The sequence below is a fragment of the Convolutriloba macropyga genome, chromosome 4 (assembly GCF_964194025.1).
Source record: "Convolutriloba macropyga chromosome 4, txConMacr16.3, whole genome shotgun sequence".
In the NCBI taxonomy this organism is placed as follows: Eukaryota; Metazoa; Xenacoelomorpha; order Acoela; family Convolutidae; genus Convolutriloba; species Convolutriloba macropyga.
Genome location: NC_134471.1, coordinates 18,721,355 through 18,743,267, shown reverse-complemented (window position 1 = coordinate 18,743,267; position 21,913 = coordinate 18,721,355). Strand labels below are relative to the sequence as shown.

General features: G+C 31.3%; 1 protein-coding gene across 1 annotated transcript in view; it reads right to left on the bottom strand.

Moving 5' to 3' along the window:
• Positions 1 to 19,780, bottom strand: part of LOC142337499 (uncharacterized) — a 129,968-nt gene extending 110,188 nt beyond the window's left edge. Inside the window, exon 1 of the mRNA XM_075386774.1 lies at positions 19,560 to 19,780. The gene's annotated coding sequence lies outside the window, so the exon portion shown is untranslated. The remainder of the gene's footprint in view (positions 1 to 19,559) is intronic.
• Between the last annotated feature and the right edge of the window lie 2,133 nt (positions 19,781 to 21,913).

Genomic DNA, 21,913 nt, shown 5'->3' with positions numbered 1-21,913 from the left:
TTATTCTTGAGCAGTAAATTCTGTTACTGTGTCTTGCATCAACGAATTATTGGAGCTGAAATTCAACTGTTACAACCCCAACTTCTGGTATTCTCAACTTGTGAGTACAAACAGCAAAAGCCAACCTAGGTTTAAATTTAAATATTTTTGCACAAACAGGTCTTAGACATATATCTTTGTCTTCGATTTGTTTTTTCTATCGGATTGAACTGGTATACATAAAGAGATCCCGTATTGTGTGATCTGTAGCAATCCAGTTCAAATTGATAGTTGAAAAAACTAAGATCAGCGAATAGTTACGAACTAAAATAGTTAATGCAACGGTAAGTACAGCAGAGCGGATATACAGTTACAAAAGCGAACTGCATAAACGAAGTATCCGGACAGATTTTGTAACCACTCAGAACGAACTGGGCGGTGTAAAACTTTCTTTGTGAAACACAAGGAGAGCAGCCGTTACAGTGTCAGAACGCAAAATTTGAAAAAAAAATTGAGTTACATATTCTACGCTTTTACGGGTTGTCTAATAATACCACTCAAAACCCACTGCGATAAACAACTCGACTGAGTAAGATTTACTGTACAAAATGCACAAAACTCAGTTGATCATTTGGTGTCTCACCCCAATAAGCATTGTTGGAAAAACAATTGGACTTGTAAAAAAATTTCTGTGTTGAACTTTTGTGCCAAGGTCGAATGATCACATTTAGCGTGTATATCTACTAATTTCTTTTTTCGATGTTTTTCAGTCAAGTTTGAGCTATCGTTATATTAACGTTGACGGGAGCAATTGGTCTCTTTGCAGAAACCGGGCGGCGACTGACTTGAATTCAGATTTTATTCGAGCAGATATTGCTAAAAAATTTTTCCTTGTTTGCTCTCAAATTAACTTCAACATTGTTTAATGTGTAACTTGTTTAATCTTATTGCTTGACAATATTTATTACGGAAAACAACGCCACTCATGTATTCAACATCCAAATGCTCACTATGCAAATACTCACATTAACCCAAATTCTCACTGCAAAAAAAATCACTGTCATATATTATTTATAAATTTCACATTTGTTGGAGTATAAATAACTTCCCCAGCTCTGGTGGATAACTGACAGAAAACAAGCAATTATTGCGCAATCTGGTAACTTGATGGCTCTGAATACAGAGTTACTCGGACGCCTACTTCATAATTCATCAATTCTGCTCATGATTTGACCTCGTTATTCAAAGCTTGAAATGGGACAAGAAGTACAAAATTTGCTCGAATTTTGTTTCAGAATTAGTTGGTAAGAAATTAATTCTTAAAACACTTTTAACTCACATCAGATTTTTGTTTAATTGCGAACAAAACTTTCCCAGTTTTAACCAGTTGTACCTTCGTCTGAATTATGAATCTTTGCGAACATTATAGATAAATTTGGCCTTTCTGTGGTTAAATATTAACGTTAATTTATACAAAAAAAAAGTCTTGGGCTCAAAAAATAAGGTATATTTGCGGAAAATCAAATTCTACCATAATTCCATGTTAAAATCAGTCATTATGAGCTAAACTGTGCCAAAGTTGAAATTGAGGTTACCCAGCTACTGGACATAATGAGTTGTCTAAGATTAATAGCCTTTTAAATAAAAAAATTATCTCTTAAACAGAGTGGGAACCACCTGTTTTGTTGTTTTCAAAACGCCCTTAATGATCTTCAAAAATTTACCAAACTGTTTTTTTGGTTACCTTCTCCCTTGATGTTCATTTTGACAAATAGTGCAACAAAAATTCCGCAACAAAAATACAAAAATGCATGATAATTTTCTCTACTGATAAAAAAAATCTTCTGAAATTATTTTTTTTCTTCTGGATTGCTTCATAAGCCCTTCGGGAAAAAGAGTTTATAACAAAAATTTGTTTGTCAGCCAATTCGAGCGCTGTTAACTTTCATATATGTTGTTCATGCTTTGTTGATTTCTTTTCTTCAGTTCTATACTGAGTAACGCATTTGTGGTGCAGAGAGCTTCCTGTGTACTTTATTTTCAACTGTGTTCATTTCTAAATTTTTAATGTATAGGAACACAATTTTTCGACAAACTCTTGTACCAAGACTGACAAAAAGCGACTGACTTGCAAAGGAAAATGGACTTTAAAAATTTCTGAGTTTCAGTCACCATCTTTTTCTCAATTATTTCGCCATTCTATTATATTTTCCCAATATTGATTAGTTTTTACTGAATTTTCAATTTTGCTGAGTATACTGTTGACTTTTATGAAAATAAGCACTTGGTAGCAGTTCGGATATCCGTTATGTGAGTTAAATCTTTGTGACTGACTTTGTAGCTTTAAAGAGCCACTCAAAATTTGAATAACTCAGGCAATGTTCTCGTGAAGTTATAAATTGAAAACAAAAAAAAACGAATTAGTCGAATGGTTTCACAGGTTATGTTTAATTCAGGCAATGTTCTCGTGAAGTTATAAATTAAAAACAAAAAAACGAATTAGTCGAATGGTTTCACAGGTTATGTTTTAGCGTATGATTGCGGTCCAGTCCGTCTTTCGCTTATATTCCTTATCGGCATTAATGGTCAAATTTAAAAACTCTTTTCTTTGTTCTTACTTTCTTCTTCTTTCTTCTTCCAGCTGTTGTTTTTCTTCTGTTTCAAGGTCAATGACAGATAAACGTTTTAAAGCATTGAATTGTGCGGTGATTTTTCTGCTTTCAGAAAGGTTTTGAGCAATAGCTTTACCAAAAAAACAGTTTGGTTCGCTTGAAAAAATGACGACAACAAAAATAACAGCTGAAAACGTAGATTTAATTTTCAGTTCTTTGATATCGGGAGGTCAATAGGGACCAATTTTCAGTTTTAAGGTTTTCATCATGTAGTAAGATTACGTTTCCGGATTTGACCACAAACATCTTTGATTCTTTTCAAATGTTGAAACTCTGAAAACAACGGAAATAAAAGTGAGTTATGAAAATTTTTAACCTGTATCGTGAGTAGTGAGAAAAAATGCGCTGTGCGCAGTAGGATTTTTCCAAAATCTTTCGATCTCTACCTGCTCTTTGGAAATATCTAAAAATTACTCTATGAATTTTTAAAGTTTTCGAGTTTCAAATATTTTTAACAAGCACTTTACAAAATTTCTCAAAAAATATATTTTTTTATTTTTATTTTTATTAAATTTCTGGTTGCTTCGCAGTAAAAACATTATCTTTGGTCTCTGCAAAAGTTTATTTGATATTTTAGGCTGCTTCTCAACTCAAATATTATATATGGTTTCTACAAAAATATCTTTTCTCTATTATAAATTGCTTCCCCACCCAAATCTTATCTTTGGATAAACATTATCTTGTTCTCTACACTAGTAATAGCCCTGACGAAAATCGAAACTTTTACTATAGGTCTAGTATTAACGCACAAGGCAATTTATACACTACTAAATAATTTTCTATATCTATGTTAGTAAACACATAATCTATTTTTTTTTTAATAAAAACATGAAAAATTCTAGTATGATATTTTTATCAAGATAGTTTACCTGATGTTAAAATAATTCATCTTTAGGCCTAAATCAAGATAGTTTACCAAAAAATAGTTTATCAAAAAGATAGTTTTCCATATTTTTGTTTCTATTATAATTCTTTTAGCTGATAACAAATGATTAGTTTTAATACCTATCCAACATTTTCTTTACAAACTTGTTACATTGTTCACAAATACAACTGGCGACATGCATCTTTTCAATGTGTGTTGTAATATTGCCTCTGGAAAATTGTTAAGAACAATAATTACAATCGATTTTTTTTTTGCTAAACATTGTATGCATATACTTTTATTCTTATCGAAAAGTGTTATAGTTATAACAGTGTAACATTTTTCACATGCTTTAGTATTTTATAAGTACGTTTTATCGTCCGCTGTTTCTTTATCAATATCATTGTTATCTTTGAAGCAGGTTCCCCGACTGGCTTGATCATTACTTTTGTTACCGGCTTTATCATAATCATTGTCATCAGCTTTACCGTTATCATTGGGCTTACCATGAGATTCATTTTTAACACAAGTAATACTGAGTAGTTTATAAACACATTTATAATTTTTTTTTGAACTCCATGTCTTTAAATATGATGACCAATGAGATTGAAACATCCATCACAGATGAAATCACCTTCTGGGCATTTTTAAACCATTATTTATTAATATTGAGCCAAAATTTTAAATAATTTTGGTGCGTGATCTTTAGAGTTAGTACAATATTTAAGATACCTTTACCCACCGTATTAAAACAATCCCTGCATATTTTCTATCGAAAAATTGTTCTCCTTCTCCAGCTATTTTATCTGCAAAATATCCGAAAAGATCATTTGAAAAGTTTTTTTTATTGTTATAGTCTTCATTCAAACGCCATTTTTTAAAAAAACTTTTGCCTTTTTAGTAATATATTTATCATTAAGTCTGCTTATTAAGTAATCTTCAAAATGTTCACTTAAATGCTCACTTAGGTTTTTTGTCAATGAATTTACCACTACATATATCATTATCATCTGCGATCCAGTTTCTCTGATTATCATTCTCATCTGCAAAGCAGGTTCCCGGATTATCATTATCATTGTCTCTGTCAGCAGTAAAACCATAATTTCTACCATTAATTACTGTATTAGTTCTATTTTTTACCACTTGCACCATTACCTACAAGACCAGCTGTTTTCATCATAATTTCTGGAGACATATATTTATATATCGTTAATAAACCACCAGCATTAGCAGCGAAAGATGATAACCAGGTCATCCATCTGGTTCTCACAAATCTTTTGTTAAAACATCCTTTGGAAACATATTTTAATCTTTTTATGCTCACGATAGTTTTGGAAATCGAACCTTAAATATTTCATCCTTAGTTTTAGATAACGTTTTATTCGTTCTCTATATTTATCTGTTATCACAACTTTAAAAACTAAGAGCCTGCATATCTATTGAACCAATCTCTGAATCATCTACCGTATTTCTATCTCTATCAATAATAATAATAAATGACTCATTTTTTGTTTCTTATTCCATCATACCATAACGAGCTGCAGTTCCATTATATAATTACAATTATAAAATCCGATAAACAATTATAATTCTTAATGTTATAGTTCTTAAGTTATCAATTGTTTGAGGGAAATTTTGCCCGCAGTTATAAGTACCTCTGAAATTGTTAAATAGATCAAGCCCAAAAAAGGACGTCCTACAAATAGTATCCGTATTTGTACTTGCCCTATTATCTATTTAGGCTGGTTTATGACCCATTACTTTTATTTGAATATTATGATGTCTTCCTTCTAAATAATAGGGTACAGTTTTCTCATATAATTTATATCCCTGATGATCAGTTACAATTACACAATTCACGAACTCAGACATATATTTTATAGTGATCTTTTAAACGTTGCACATAGTTAAATTCTCACCTATTCAATCAGTTTCATCTTTACAGACTAACATTATAGTCCTGTCTTCAACTTTTTCATATAATTTCAAATACTTTTTAACAAAATAGGTTTTATCAGTAGCTTTTGCACCATAAACAAGGGCGTGCTGTGGTGACTTTTCGCACTCAAACTCTATTTTATTTCTGTCTTCATATTCTTTAAATATATCAACCAGTTTTGTATTTCCACTCGGTATGGGATCATGTTTGATAAAGCATAAAATAAATATTAAATGAACAATTAAAATTAATTTTCCATTTTAAATATATCAAAAAACGATTATTTTAACTTTTAGAGAATTTTAAAAAAATACAATGGTGAATAAACCCATGAGTAATATGGAAATAGAAAATATAGGTAGAGATATAAGTCTAAATTCATTTGAAAAAATAATGCAAGACACCAAAAACTATTAATAACTTTGATCATAATATTATTATCAATTTACACCCAAATGATGGTGCTCATTGGGTTTCAATTATAAAAAAAAGAAAACACGAAGACTTATTATTTTGATAGTTTTGGAGTAGAGACACCAGAATTAATTTTACAAAAATAAATTAGCCTAGGATCCGATGAAGCAATACAAGAATATGATGAATGTTAATTGTGGTGCATATTCTTTATGTATGATTTATCTTATTGATCATTGATTTAAGATTACTAGTGCTCCTAATATTCTAAATAACCAATATAAAGTCCTGGGATATTTGATGAAAGTCAATGTTTATCTTGTAAGAGAAGTGATAGTAATAGTAGTAGTAATGGTTGTTCTATGGTAATAGTATTAGTAATGGTATTGGTAATAGTAATGGTGAAAGAAATGGCAATAAAAAAGTAATATCTATAGTAATAGTAACGGTAGTAGTAATAGTAATAATAGTAGTAATGATATGAGTTATGATATTATCTATAGTCTCAGTAATAGTAATAATAATAGTAAAACTAATATCTATGGTGAAACATCGGTAAACCCGTATCACGGATGGACCCCTGGTCTTGCCCTGCCATGGACGCAGTCCCATAGTGATGGTTATGGCAACATTATTAATAATAATAACAAAGATCTACAATTATGGTTAGCAGATGATGACATGTTTGTTGATGCAATCTTTCCAGATTTTTAGTATCAGGACCTAGTTAATGTGGTAAGTTATACTTATTAAAAAACTAATTGTAAGTAATCTATTTCTGGATAAGTTATAAATCATTGGTCCTACTGATGATCAGTATGAAGATATGGACAGCTTTAACGATAAAGCAGATGTTGATTTCATTAAAGATATAAACGATTTAACTCGAAGTGATCAATTACACGAAGATTTAAGGAAACTTATGATGTGTGATGATGTGAAGGCCAACGAACCAGTTATTAATGTGCTCTTTTGTAGTGGTGGAAAAAATCATTGTGATATGGTTTATCTCAATCAAAATCAGTTTTCATTAAACAGATAAATTGTAAGAGAAAATTAAGATATATCTATCATATTTGAGCAGAGGGGTAATGTACTTCAACCAATACAAAAAGACATATTCAAAGATTATGAGAATAAATAAAAAGGTTTTGTTAATATATGTAATCAAGTATAGAGAGGGCGAAATTTTTACTGATAGATCTAAAATACAAAATACTAAGGGTAAGTTAAGAATTAACTGGATACGAAATTTTTAATTTTTAGTCTGCCTCTACAGTAAGTTTAAAATAAAGCTTAATACATAACCATTGAAATCAATTGATGTGTCATGTTCATCTCTAATATGATACTCGATACACTCTAATCTTTCTTTCGTCACATTTTGATATAGTACTTTAGATGATAAAATATTTATCATATGACTGGTGGTTCTATTATATTAAAATTATGTAATATGTCTGTTTCAATACGATTATCTTTAACACCAATTATCACATCACAATGACTATTAGAACTCATAATATCAATACTTTTTGAGATACTTATTTACCCACTTCATATATTTTTTCATAAATCCTATGATGATATTGAGTTTCCTACAACAAAACTATTTACACCTCATTTTATCTAAATCTTACATTTCATTGTATTTTTTTGTTCTTCATTTCTAACATTACCTTCAGTTTCTTCTTCCCTTATTTCTGCTATATCAAGCAATTCATATTCTCCGGTTATAACAGTTGAATGGATTGATTGTAGCAGTGATTTCTATTATATAGTTTTTCGATGGTGATGAAACCCCACCATCCACATCCACACTAGCATGCAAAAAAAAATTTGTTTTAATTACAAAAAACAATGAAATCAAAACTGATAATATAATTAACCCCAACTTTGTTGTATTAAGTATGGTTTCGCTAAAGTAAAGTTTTTCTGTCGGCTTTACCAATCTAAAGCTAAGTGTATGTTCTCGTTTAGTTTTAGTTAGGGCTTTTTGTATCTTTTGTAATTCATATGAAATCAAGTTCTCATTCATTTTTATTATATAAATAATTTTGATTGTAATATACGAAGTGGCGACTTTGTATATAAACAATGTAATCCACGGAGTGTTGAAATTGTCGCTAGCCAATGTAGTAATTATTATTCAATTTTTCGGTTTATGGTTGTAGATGATGCCGATGCAAAAATAGCTAATGGTGATAATGTTAGATTAGTCAACGATGGTGTTTTAGCTTTAGGCAGTTAGGTTAATATAGAAACTAATAGTGGTAAAACTACTGAATATATAGACCATTGTTATCCTATCTTATTAATGTATAAACTACTGAAAAGTGCTGACAACGAATATGAAATACTTTTGTTAGATCTCAAACAGAAAGAGATAGCCGATTAAAAGATGATCATGAACCAAGACAAAGAGGTCATATGTATTTGATGGTGAGAAAGAAAAATCTATTTTGATTTATAAATAACTTAGAAAACAAATTTATTTAGTATAGGCTTCAAGTCAATATTAAAGAGAAGCAATAATGGCAGAGCATTTTTTTTGGAGTTAATGCCTGGGCTGGTGCAGTGGCTAATGTTTTTAAAATAGAAATTGAAGATATCACCTGGTGTGAGCCTTGTATTGATCCTATTAATGACAAAATGAAAACCGTACAGAAAAATTAAGTAAAAAGAATAATATCGATTTTACCTTTTATGAAATAACGACATTTTAGAACGTGCCAGACGCTACAAAATATTTATTTCATTTATGTGTAGAAAAAAATTTAAAAAAACCCAATATTTTATTGCGACTTTTGGAAATAATAATTCTAAATACAAATTAATGATTCGAGTTTATTCATCGAAATGGATGTTGCTGAATGTTTTTGTAAGATTGTTAGTGTGTACTATTTTAAGATAAACTATTTTCAGTGAAAGTTAATTACAGCACTAATAATTATAATGCAGCATATACTAGATAGCACTAAACCTAATAGTTATCAAAGAACATTTAGAAGTAGTTATAGATTTTATATACTTTATACTAGATACCGATGAGATCATATATAAGCTCAAGCAATATAACTTAATTTTAAATTTGCTCCTGAAGTTTCCGATTTTGTATGTCATGCATTAGTGCTAACCGGATAGATTCTTAGTGTTAAAATCGCTGGTAGTAAGATTGTTGATATAGTTTCCTAGTTGTAGTTATGGCTATGGTTATGGTTATTTTTATGGTTATGGTTAAAATCAATGGCAATGGCTCTAGTTATAGTTATGGTTTAGGCTAATATTATAGTTTTGATTATTGTTATAGCCAGTGTTATATTTATAATTACAGTAAAAGTCAATGCTATGGTGAAACATGGTAGAAGAGCCATAAATATAGTTATAGACAATACTATTATTATACTTGTAATTATAGTCTTTACTTACTAATTAACTTAACAAAAACTTCGGCATAAACAATATCTATTTTTTAATTTGCATTAGATTAAACTATACCTTCGTCTTTGGATTTAGGCTTAAGCTTAAGCTTGGGTGTTGGTTTAACCACAACAGAAGGTTTAAATTTTATACATTCCTTAATTTTTTTATATGGAAATTTATCATTTTTGAAACTAAATCATATTGTGCTGGTGGTAGAAATTATTCTAGTTCTAATGATAACCATGGAATTTTTAGCTGGTAATTGTTCTAAACGTGAGAAATAAATCTATGAGTATTTCAGATGCAGCAGTAGAAGCTGGAGGGTTAAAGGTCTTTTTTAAAAGTGTTGGAAAAGCTACAATTAGTTTTGGAAAGAATTTTGCTAATAAGAGCCAGTAAGAGCTTCGGAGATAGCAAGTTTTATAGGGAGTGCAGCTGCCTTTAAAAACCCTAGAGTGACGTTAGTATCTACAAATGAGTTTATTAAACTTGCAACTACTGGAGAAGGCATAAAAGTACAGAAAGGAAGGGGTTTATTTTTATAAACAAAGAAGAAACATTATTAGGCCTTAGTTTTAGCTTTAAATTTAGCTTTTGCCATAGAATTAACTATAACAATGGGTTTTGATTTTATTCTTAGCTTTAGTTATAACTATGGGTTTTGGTTTTAGTCATTGATTTAACTCTAGCTTTAGCCCTAAGTTTAGCTTCAAATATGGGTTTTAGTTTTTGTCTTTGTTTTAGCTTTAATTTTAGCTTCAAATATGGCTGTAACAATATCTTCTCGGATCAAAAGTGATATTATTATTATTATAAAATATACTATTATTGCTAAACTCTTCTAATTTTAGTTTAAAGATATATTTAATTTTCTTTTCTGATTTTCCTTATAATCTTCGAATACTTTAACTAATTCATCACATTCATCATTATATACCTCATTGTTTTTTATTGACTTAATGCAGAGCTTATTAAATTTATCAACAACTCCTCTTGTTATATAACTGTTAATACTTTAAGATTTTCCTTCTTGTGTTAGTATTAATTGTTTTTGAGAATGACCCACCTATAGTAGCAGTAGCAAAAGCTGCTGGAATAAAGTAAGGCATTTCTATACCAATTAATGCAACTGATGTTGTTGTTGCCATTGTTGCTATTGATGATAATGCTATTAAGTTTCCTCAGCTATATTTATATAAATTTTAGTTTTACTCAATTTCTTATTACAATTTAAAGTTTCAAATTCATAGTAAATTATAATATCTTTAATATATTCACATTAGTATTAAATTTACTATTCGCTTACAATTTCCAATTTTTTTGCTCACTAATATTAGAAAGGTTTGGGTAAAGTAAATGCGCAGTAGGTCTGGTTTCATTATTTTTATTTGACATAATAACTTTCAATTTTTTTCAATTTTATCTCATTGACTAAAGTTGAAATGCATTTGCAGCGTTACTTCCTTTTTTTTGTTGTCAACTAGTTTACTTTCTAATTATTTTGCTATAATATTTTGTGGTAGTACTTTTCTGATCGGCGAATCGGTATCACTGATCTGGCTAGGGGCTAGCTCTAGTTATAGTTATGGTTTAGGCTAATTTTATAGTTATGATTATTGCTATAACCATGTTATATTTATAATTACAGTAAAAGTCAATGCTATGGTGAAACATGGTAGAAGAGCCATAAATATAGTTATAGACAATACTATTATTATACTTGTAATTATAGTCTTTACTTACTAATTAACTTAACAAAAACTTTGGCATAAACAATATCTATTTTTTAATTTCCATTAGATTAACCTATACCTTCGTCTTTGGACTTAGGCTAAAGCTTAAGCTTGGGTGTTGGTTTAACCACAACAGAAGGTTTAAAATTTATACATTCCTTAATTTTTATATATGGAAATTTATCATTTTTGAAACTAAATCATATTGTGCTGGTGGTAGAAATTATTCTAGTTCTAATGATAACCATGGAATATTTAGCTGGTAATTGTTCTAAAGGTGAGAAATAAATCTATGAGTATTTCAGATGCAGCAGTAGAAGCTGGAGGGTTAAAGGTCTTTTTTAAAAGTGTTGGAAAAGCTACAATTAGTTTTGGAAAGAATTTTGCTAATAAGAGCCAGTAAGAGCTTCGGAGATAGCAAGTATTATAGGGAGTGCAGCTGCAATTAAAAACCCTAGAGTAGCGTTAGTATCTACAAATGAGTTTATTAAACTTGCAACTACTGGAGAAGGCATAAAAGTACAGAAAGGAAGGGGTTTATATTTATAAACAAAGAAGAAAAATTATTAGGCCTTAGTTTTAGCTTTAAATTTAGCTTTTGCCATAGAATTAACTAAAACAATGGGTTTTGGTTTTATTCTTAGCTTTAGTTATAACTATGGGTTTTGGTTTTAGTCATTGATTTAACTTTAGCATTAGCCCTAAGTTTATATTCAAATATGGGTTTTAGTTTTTGTCTTTGTTTTAGCTTTAATTTTAGCTTCAAATATGGCTGTAACAAAATCTTCTAAGATTAAAAGTGATATTATTATTATTACAAAATATACTATTATTGCTAAACTCTTCTATTTTTAGTGTAAAGATATATTTAATTTTCTTTTCTGATTTTCCTTATAATCTTTCTTAAATTTAGCTTTTGCCATAGATTTAACTATAACAATGGGTTTTGGTTTTATTCTTAGCTTTAGTTATAACTATGGGTTTTGGTTTTAGTCATTGATTTAACTTTAGCTTTAGCCCTAAGTTTAGATTCAAACATGGGTTTTAGTTTTTGTCTTTGTTTTAGCTTTAATTTTAGCTTCAAATATGGCTGTAACAATATCTTCTAAGATTAAAAGTGATATTATTATTATTACAAAATATACTATTATTGCTAAACTCTTCTATTTTTAGTGTAAAGATATATTTAATTTTCTTTTCTGATTTTCCTTATAATCTTCATATACTTTAACTAATTCATCACACTCTTCATTATATACCTCATTGTTTTTTATTGACTTAATGCAAAGCTTATTAAATTTATCAGCAACTCCTTTTGTTATATAACTGTTAATACTTTCAGATTTTACTTCCTGTGTTAGTATTAATTGTTTTTGAGAATGACCCACCTATAGTAGCAGTAGCAAAAGCTGCTGGAATAAAGTAAGGTATTTCTATACCAATTAATGTTGTTGTTGCCATTGTTGCTATTGATGATAACGCTATTAAGTTTCCTCAGCTATATTTATATAAATTTTAGTTTTACTCAATTTCTTATTATAATTTAAAGTTTCAAATTCATAGTAAATTATAATATCTTTAATATATTGACATTAGTATTAAATTTACTATTCGCTTACATTTTCCAATTTTTTTGTTGCTCGCTAACATTAGAAAGGTTTGGGTAAAGTAAATGCGCAGTAGTTCTGGTTTCATTATTTTTAGTTGACAAAATAACCTTCAATTTTTTCCAATTATATCTCATTGACTAAAGTTGAAATGCATTTGTTGCGTTACTTCCTTTTCCTTGTTGTCAACTATTTTACTTTCTAATTATTTCGCTATTATATTTTGTGGTAGTACTTTTCTGATCGGCGAATCGGTATCACTGATCTGGGTAGGGGCTAGCCTTGTCTCATCACGACCCTGGTTAACCATGGTGGAATTCTTTTCACAGCTAGATCTCTTATCTTCTTTTAGTTTTTTTAGACCGCGAGTAAACACATCATCTAACTGAATGTAAATGTTAGTAATGTTTTGATTAAATTTATAATTATCAAACTCTTGTCTGAATCGATTATTTTTACTGGTCTATTTTGTCTGTTGCAACTTCAGTACAGAAGTTAACTTTATTTGTAACTTCTTTTGTTGATTTAATAAATTCTTTATTGATTCATCATCAACTTCTGTTTTAATTAGTTGCAATGTTTTCAAACTCACTTTTTCATTCATTTACGTTTTTCAGGATCGTTTCATGCATCAAGCATCAACCGGTGTCATACTGATTGTCGAATGAATGTTGTTGTTATTTGTTGTGATGCTGTATTCAATAGACTTAGTCAATTACCATCACCATTTATAATTATTACTTTACCAATTATATGTAATAATGTTCTGTTAAATATCTCTACAAAAACTGTTTTGAAATAACTAATTGTAGAATATAGTTCTATCTCATTTTCTTTAAATAAGGATCTAAATGTTTTATTATATTAAGATGAACATATTTATTGCCCATAACACCACATATTCCTCCTCTTTTATCTCCAATAAAACCTTTTAACATTTGCTCGCCTTCAAAAGTATATAAAATTATTTCACTATGTTTTAGAAAACAATCAAAACTAAAACCGGGTGGACTTTTATAATGTGATGGATTAAGTTTATGATTTTATATTTAGCCTAATATGCGAGCCAAAATCTTTTTGTAACTTATAAGCATCATAATACCTATATTACAGTGTCAATTTTTTTAACTGTTTTCAAACTACTAAATTTATTATTTTCATCCTTTGATGGTAATTGAGATGTTAAGGAAGATCTAAACTCCTCTCTAGTTAAATTTCCTAATACAATATAATACAATTGTTCGTTTTTAAATTATTCGTTCGGATATAGTGATTTGTCTGGAATATTATAAATCTCAGCCATCTTACTTGGAGATAAACCCATGAAACTATAGCTTACTATTATTTTTTTTATGCCCTTTTTAAAGGTTCTAGTTTTACCATAATCACAAGGAAGCGCTTTTATTTTATTTCTACCACAATTTTCACTAAATAGTTCATCAAGTAATAAAATAAACCCGTAGGCTTTGCGATTATGAAATACAACAGGTATAAAAACTTGTTCTTTAGAGTTTAGATTACATATTTTACATAACGGGCCTTTGTATTTTACCTGTTTTTATGGCAATGGACTCTAAATTTATTTATACATGGTTTGTCACTTATATGACATACATTCTTATTATTACAATGTATTTCATCGTCAGCAGTGAATACAATGGTTTTGTTTAGATTAAAATTATGTTTATATTCTCTATCTATTTAAACTCTAAAAAATGAAGATAATCAACACCAAAGTAACCTTTGTAGTAATCAGAAAACCTGCTTCGCAGATAAAATCACCTATCTAGTTATTACAAAGATATTGTCTCCTATATTCTTATTTACACCTTCCATATAGCATTCAATATCTGCATATATAACATTCTCAACTTCTTGTTGTTTCGGATAAATCTTGAAAGTTATGTGTTTCTTTGTTGGACACAATCATTGGTTCTATTTGCACATACAATTATGAGCATCATATTTAGAGTCACACCAATATTCACAGTTGTCACAAGGCAATAACTTAGAGTTTGTGCGACTAGGTCTTTCTAATAAAAAATCTATAATTTTAATTACGGCATGGTGTCCATCCCAAGCTAATGATCCTACAGTATTTCTGTTTTTTTTTTCAGTGGATAGAACTAATTATAGGCTGTTCAACTTGTCATTACTACAGGGTTTATATATTTATATATATATATATATATATATATATATATATATATATGTTTATATATTTATACACACACACACACACACACACACACACACATATATATATATATATATATATATATATTTATATATATATATATATAGATTGTTTTTATTTTGAGTCTAGTTATATGATCATGATCAGTTTAACCAAGTTCATAATCATCAAATAATTTAGCTGCATTTTTATTTACTCATTTTCCATCTTTATCCACACAATAAAATGCAGCAGTAATACATAATCTAACAGAATCATTCTTATAACACCGTATATTTGATATAGCTTCATTTCTACCTCTTAGACCATCCGGTAGATTAGTATTTTATCCTAGTGGTGACTTAGTTACTTCTACATTTAATTGAACATCTGTTACACCAATAAATTCAAAATCATAACCCTGACCTTCAAATGTTTCTTTGGAATTTTCAAGCCATGATAAAGATCATCGTTAAGCGTTCTGGTCATATATTCTTGTGTTCTTGGATTTGCTAGTCCAGTTTTTTGTTCTTTGTCTACTACTCTTTTCCAATATAAATAATTGACAGTGTCTTTTTACTTATATGTTTTAAATTGTATAAAATTATCTAGAATGTAATCTACTGACTCATTAATATAGCCACCATGTAATCTAGTAATGTACAATTGATGGCGATTGTTTTATGAAGTAATATTAAATATGTCACTGGATTCGAGACATTCTCATCAGATAAAGTTTTTAGGGCTTTTTCATCTCTAAATCTTTTATCACAGTATACACATCCGTGCAACGACATTGCAGATCCGCAGCTGCTTCGTCGATTCAATCTCTTTTTTTAATATATAACATCATCGAAATTGACTTCATCTTTAGTATTAGACTCGTCTATATCACTAGCCCCAGTTTCAGAATAATCCATTGTATTTATATGGTGTTCTGTTTTTTCGAGTGTTCATTTTGTTAAAAGGGGCTCCATATAATCTTTCTTTGAATTGAAGTGAAAATTACAGATAATGCACTCGGAGCGTCCGCTAGTATTCTTTTCTTAGAAGGAAAACATTGAAAAATAAAAAATTGAATTTCAAAGTTAAATAAAATGCGTGAGAAGTGTGATAATTTTAAAGATAGAACTTGGAGAGAGTGTTATAATACGATTAAAGACCACAAAGTAATTGTACGAATGAAAACTATAAAATTTTTGTACAAATAAAAACCCGAAAATTTCTGTTCCAATGAAAACTACAAAAAATTTTGCGAATAGAAACTACAAATTTTTTTGTACGATTAAAGACTACATTACTTTTGTACGAAAGGATTTACAATCTTTTTTTACGAATAAAAACTCCAAGACTTTTGCCCGAATAAATATTTGTGTACGAGTTTCGACCTGACTTTGCGACTGGAATTATTTTCAATGGGGCGATAAGCTACAAAATTAACGTTGGAACTCTCAGAATTTAAGTAATTATAGTATTAAAAGAGTAAAAAATCTGGATTTTCTCGACGTATTGAATTATCTCCGGGTGATGGGCATAAGAAGGAAGACTCTTCTGGTTCAGACTTGGACTTTTTTAAGACCATGTTCGATCCAAAACTGGTCGGATCCATCCTGTTTCGCCAGCCCCCCCCCCCCCCCCCCCACTGTTTTTTGACCCCCAGTTACAAATTATATATTGTTATATAGCACGTTACCATGTTAGAAAATAGCACGTGCACAAAAAATTTATTCTCACTAAGCTGGGGGGGGGGGGGGGGGCAAAACAGAATAGATCACGAAAGTCTCTGATTCGACCCATGAAAAGATGAGAATGTAGCGTAAACTTAGCGAATTGGACCACACTGAATATTGGACCACACTGAAGTCAGGGTTGCAAACATTAAGGGTGTTGAAATAGTCAACATTATTTGTGAATTCAAGCATTTGGAAAACAAACAAGTAGTTCTTTTGAAATCTGATTTTAAGAAATAAATCGGATCTTCTCCTTATTTCTATCTGCAAACTTAGATCAGCGTTGACGACTTAATGCCTGGGAAATGTTTCAACTAAATGCGCCATCACTTATTGTAAACTTAACCTGTTCAAAATACTAAAGCTTTTAAATTCTAAAAGATGTCTACGCTCGCCGAAAAAAGCTTTCAAACTCAAACTTTTAAACAAGACCAAGCGTCGCCTGAATTCTTTAGCAAGAAGCTAATGAGTTCATCGTTTTTGGAGCCGTCAAAGACAAAAGAGGGACTAACATTGACTAATTTGCTGTTAGTTTTTAAAGGCCATTTAACATGAAATATGTCTCTATTTGCCGACCTTTTCGATCTGGGAAACCATTTAAGGAAAAACTGACGCACTTTCTGACAAACGTTTTTCTTAAATATATGAGAAAATTCGAAAGAAAGAAAATTCGCAACCAATAACTGCATGCTATGCTAGTAAACGTCTTTTAAAGTTCAATTCGTTTGAAGGATGATGCGTCGCAACATTTTCTCAAAATGTTGCAAAATTATTGTTTCTCAGATGTTTGACGAGAAATGAACTGAATTATTTGATTAAAGGCTTAAAAAGTTGGCAAATGGCGCAAAATTTGAGGCAAAGACAATGGATTATAAGATTGTTTTTGACAGAGAACTTCAGGGAAGTTTGACATTTGCGGTTTCCATAAATCCTGTGGTTTTTCTGCTTAAAAATAATGGCAGATGAAACTTGTTGAAAAATTTGTGAAAATGTGAAGATTTGGCGTTACTGCTGTTATGTATGTCAATCCAATCCACCCCCGGGTCGAGGTTTGGTAAAAAATAATGTAAGATTACCGGTGAATAGCGGTGAAAACAAAACATTTTTCACTGCAAAGCGCCCGCATCTTTTAGCGTTGAATAAGGTGAAAGCGCTGAATTTTTGTAAGATTTGCGGTTTTTAGCGGTGAAAAAATTTTTTCCGCATGCATCGGAGCGAACCTCTCACCTCCTGCAAGGCAACATCTGCTTATTCCACTGCACCATCTGTCACTTACTTCATTGATATTTCCTGTGAATTTAAGACAAGCGTTGATACAAACTCGATACCTATTTCACCACAATAGTGGGCATGCTGTTCATATTTTCTCTCTTCAGCATTTGTCGGAGCAAAACCATGCCCCCTCGCCGCATCTAAAAATAGACTGGGTTGCAGTGAGGAAGTTATGGTTACATCTAACGCAGCTGGGTGTCCCGCTGACCAGCTGGGAAAGAATACGTTTCCTGGCCTTTAGTTTTACTCTGAAATCCAATTTTTCTGTTTGCAATCGGTTGCTAGGTTTGCAGTCGAGCAAGCAGCAAATAGTGTATCCCTCACTCCATCGTGACGCGATATCACACCCCCAACCATTAAAACTTAATATGTGATTCAATTCGTCAACTACTTGTCTAAATTCCAAGGCCGTCTTCGCTTTTTGGTAGACAAGCCTGCTTCCAAACGTTGTCAGTTGTTACATTGCACAACATATTTAAATAGATAATTGGGTGAACAGACAAAACAGTCCCAGACAAAACAGTCCCGGACAAAACAGTCCCAAATAGCAAAATATTCCCCGACAAAACAGTCCCGGACAAAACAGTCCCAAAAAGAGTCCCAGACAAAATAGTACGAACTAAACATAGAGTTAAACATCTGCACACCAATTAACACAGGAACCACTTAAGTTATTCATATAATTGTAATTCATTGAACAAATATTAAGCTGATTACAACATAGTTTTAGCCAAAATATGTTTTTTGAAACAACTTTTTGGTGTAATCTTCGTTCATATCATTTAAAAACAAAGCATTCAGAAAATTAACTCATAGATTATGGTTGTTAATTGTTTCTAGATTACATTTTACAATTATTTCGATATTTATTCGGGACTATTTTTTCGGGGACTGTTTTGTCTGTTTTGTTGGACTATTTTGTCTGGGACTGTTTTGTCTGGGAATATTTTGCAATTTGGGACTATTTTGTCTGGGACTGTTTTGTCTGGGACTGTTTTGTCCGAACACGGATAATTGTTGAGTGTTTGAAACATATGACATCGAATTTACCCAAAAATAAGAGTAATTGTAATGGATCAAATTATGGATTGAAAGCTAACTTTTTGAAACCCGCCGTTCATAGGAAGATATGGAACGCATGAGCTTAGAAAACGCGTTGCGAATTTTCGAAAAGCTATTAAGCTTTTGTTGACTTGGGGTGAATTTCATCCCAGGACGAGGTGTTCAGACCGAAGTGACCTTTGATCAGACCATCTTCGAGCGCACTTATGTATTCGGTGCGCTCTAACATGTGGGCTTTAGCACAGGGCTAGACGACCAGTTCTTAGTTTTTTCACATCTCCGTCTCTGCCGTAATTTGATGAGTTTCTAAGACCATTTATTCTGCACAAACCTAATTCTAAAGCAAATTCAGTACTGAGTCAGAGTCTGATTCAGGTCACATTTTGCACTAAATTTGTCTAATTCAGAGCTAATTCAGTGATTCATTCTGAATTATCTTCTGATTCAGAAGAATACTGATTTTTTGTCTGAATTTTGCTCTGATTCAGAGAAGTTCAGAAATCAATTCACAGTTTGTTCTGAAATTCTTCTGAATCAGTACTAAAATTTGCAAAATCTCTGAAATTGTTCTGAATCAGTACTGATTGTAACTGAGCCTTAGGTACGGGTGCTTAAATGGTCTGCTTTCTTTTCATATTGGTTGAAATCTGATTGCGAAGATTTGAAATTTTGTTTAATTCAACTTACGTGTTATTTGTTTGCAGTGAACTCAGAGCCTCTGAAGTGTTTGAAAGTCAGCTAAAACTTCTCCTTTTTCCACTTTGCTATCGTTCGTCTGTCCTTTCAGTTCTTGATGTATTATCCAAGAATTAGCTTAATAAGAAACCGTCAAATCTTAACTACAAAATTCTGAAGGTGTAAATTCCAGCTCATCCACCAGTTTTTCAACCAGATGTCAATCAATTGTAAAAATACAGCGAAAAAGGAAGCCAAAAAATTTGGAATATGAAACGGTAAGGTAATAAATATCACAGGTTCCTCATTTTTGGCTGTTCTAGATGTCCAGCAAGTGACAGAAAGCGGATGTATTGCTGTACTATGGATTATTTCACGCTCCGGTTGCTGTAAAATTAGAAAAGAAGACACTTGCAAAATTTTTGTTTATTTCTTATAACCTCCTTAACTTATCAAGTGTGTCTTTATTATAAGGCCATCACAAATACCGCAGCTTTTTTAAACTCACAGTTGTGAAATAATTATTGGGTGAAATAATTGGGTGAAATTGTCGCCTGAATTCTTTAACAAGAAGCTAATGAGATCATCGTTTTTGGAGCCGTCAAAGACAAAAGAGGGACTAACATTGACTAATTTGCTGTTAGTTTTTAAAGGCCATTTAACATGAAATATGTCTCTATTTGCCGACCTTTTCGATCTGGGAAACCATTTAAGGAAAAACTGACGCACTTTCTGACAAACGTTTTTCTTAAATATATGAGAAAATTCGAAAGAAAGAAAATTCGCAACCAATAACTGCATGCTATGCTAGTAAACGTCTTTTAAAGTTCAATTCGTTTGAAGGATGATGCGTCGCAACATTTTCTCAAAATGTTGCAAAATTATTGTTTCTCAGATGTTTGACGAGAAATGAACTGAATTATTTGATTAAAGGCTTAAAAAGTTGGCAAATGGCGCAAAATTTGAGGCAAAGACAATGGATTATAAGATTGTTTTTGACAAAGAACTTCAGGGAAGTTTGACATTTGCGGTTTCCATAAATCCTGTGGTTTTTCTGCTTAAAAATAATGGCAGATGAAACTTGTTGAAAAATTTGTGAAAATGTGAAGATTTGGCGTTACTGCTGTTATGTATGTCAATCCAATCCACCCCCGGGTCGAGGTTTGGTAAAAAATAATGTAAGATTACCGGTGAATAGCGGTGAAAACAAAACATTTTTCACTGCAAAGCGCCCGCATCTTTTAGCGTTGAATAAGGTGAAAGCGCTGAATTTTTGTAAGATTTGCCGTTTTTAGCGGTGAAAAAATTTTTTCCGCATGCATCGGAGCGAACCTCTTACCTCCTGCAAGGCAACTTCTGCTTATTCCACTGCGCCATCTGTCACTTACTTCATTGATATTTCCTGTGAATTTAAGACAAGCGTTGATACAAACTCGATACCTATTTCACCACAATAGTGGGCATGCTGTTCATATTTTCTCTCTTCAGCATTTGTCGGAGCAAAACCATGCCCCCTCGCCGCATCTAAAAATAGACTGGGTTGCAGTGAGGAAGTTATGGTTACATCTAACGCAGCTGGGTGTCCCGCTGACCAGCTGGGAAAGAATACGTTTCCTGGCCTTTAGTTTTACTCTGAAATCCAATTTTTCTGTTTGCAATCGGTTGCTAGGTTTGCAGTCGAGCAAGCAGCAAATATTCTATCCCTCACTCCATCGTGACGCGATATCACACCCCCAACCATTAAAACTTAATATGTGATCAACCAGCTGGTTAAGCGCTCCGTCACGTGTCATTTGTTCTACTAAAGTTTCTGACTGCGATACTGAACCAACATACGCCGCTTTCAATTCGTCAACTACTTGTCTAAATTCCAAGGCCGTTTTCGCTTTTTGGTAGACAAGCCTGCTTCCAAACGTTGTCAGTTGTTACATTGCACAACATATTTAAATAGATAATTGGGTGAACAGACAAAACAGTCCCAGACAAAACAGTCCCGGACAAAACAGTCCCGAATAGCAAAATATTCCCCGACAAAACAGTCCCGGACAAAACAGTCCCAAAAAGAGTCCCAGACAAAATAGTACGAACTAAACATAGAGTTAAACATATGCACACCAATTAACACAGGAACCACTTAAGTTATTCATATAATTGTAATTCATTGAACAAATATTAAGCTGATTACAACATAGTTTTAGCCAAAATATGTTTTTTTGAAACAACTTTTTGGTGTAATCCTCGTTCATATCATTTAAAAACAAAGCATTCAGAAAATTAACTCATAGATTATGGTTGTTAATTGTTTCTAGAATACATTTTACAATTATTTCGATATTTATTCGGGACTATTTTTTCGGGGACTGTTT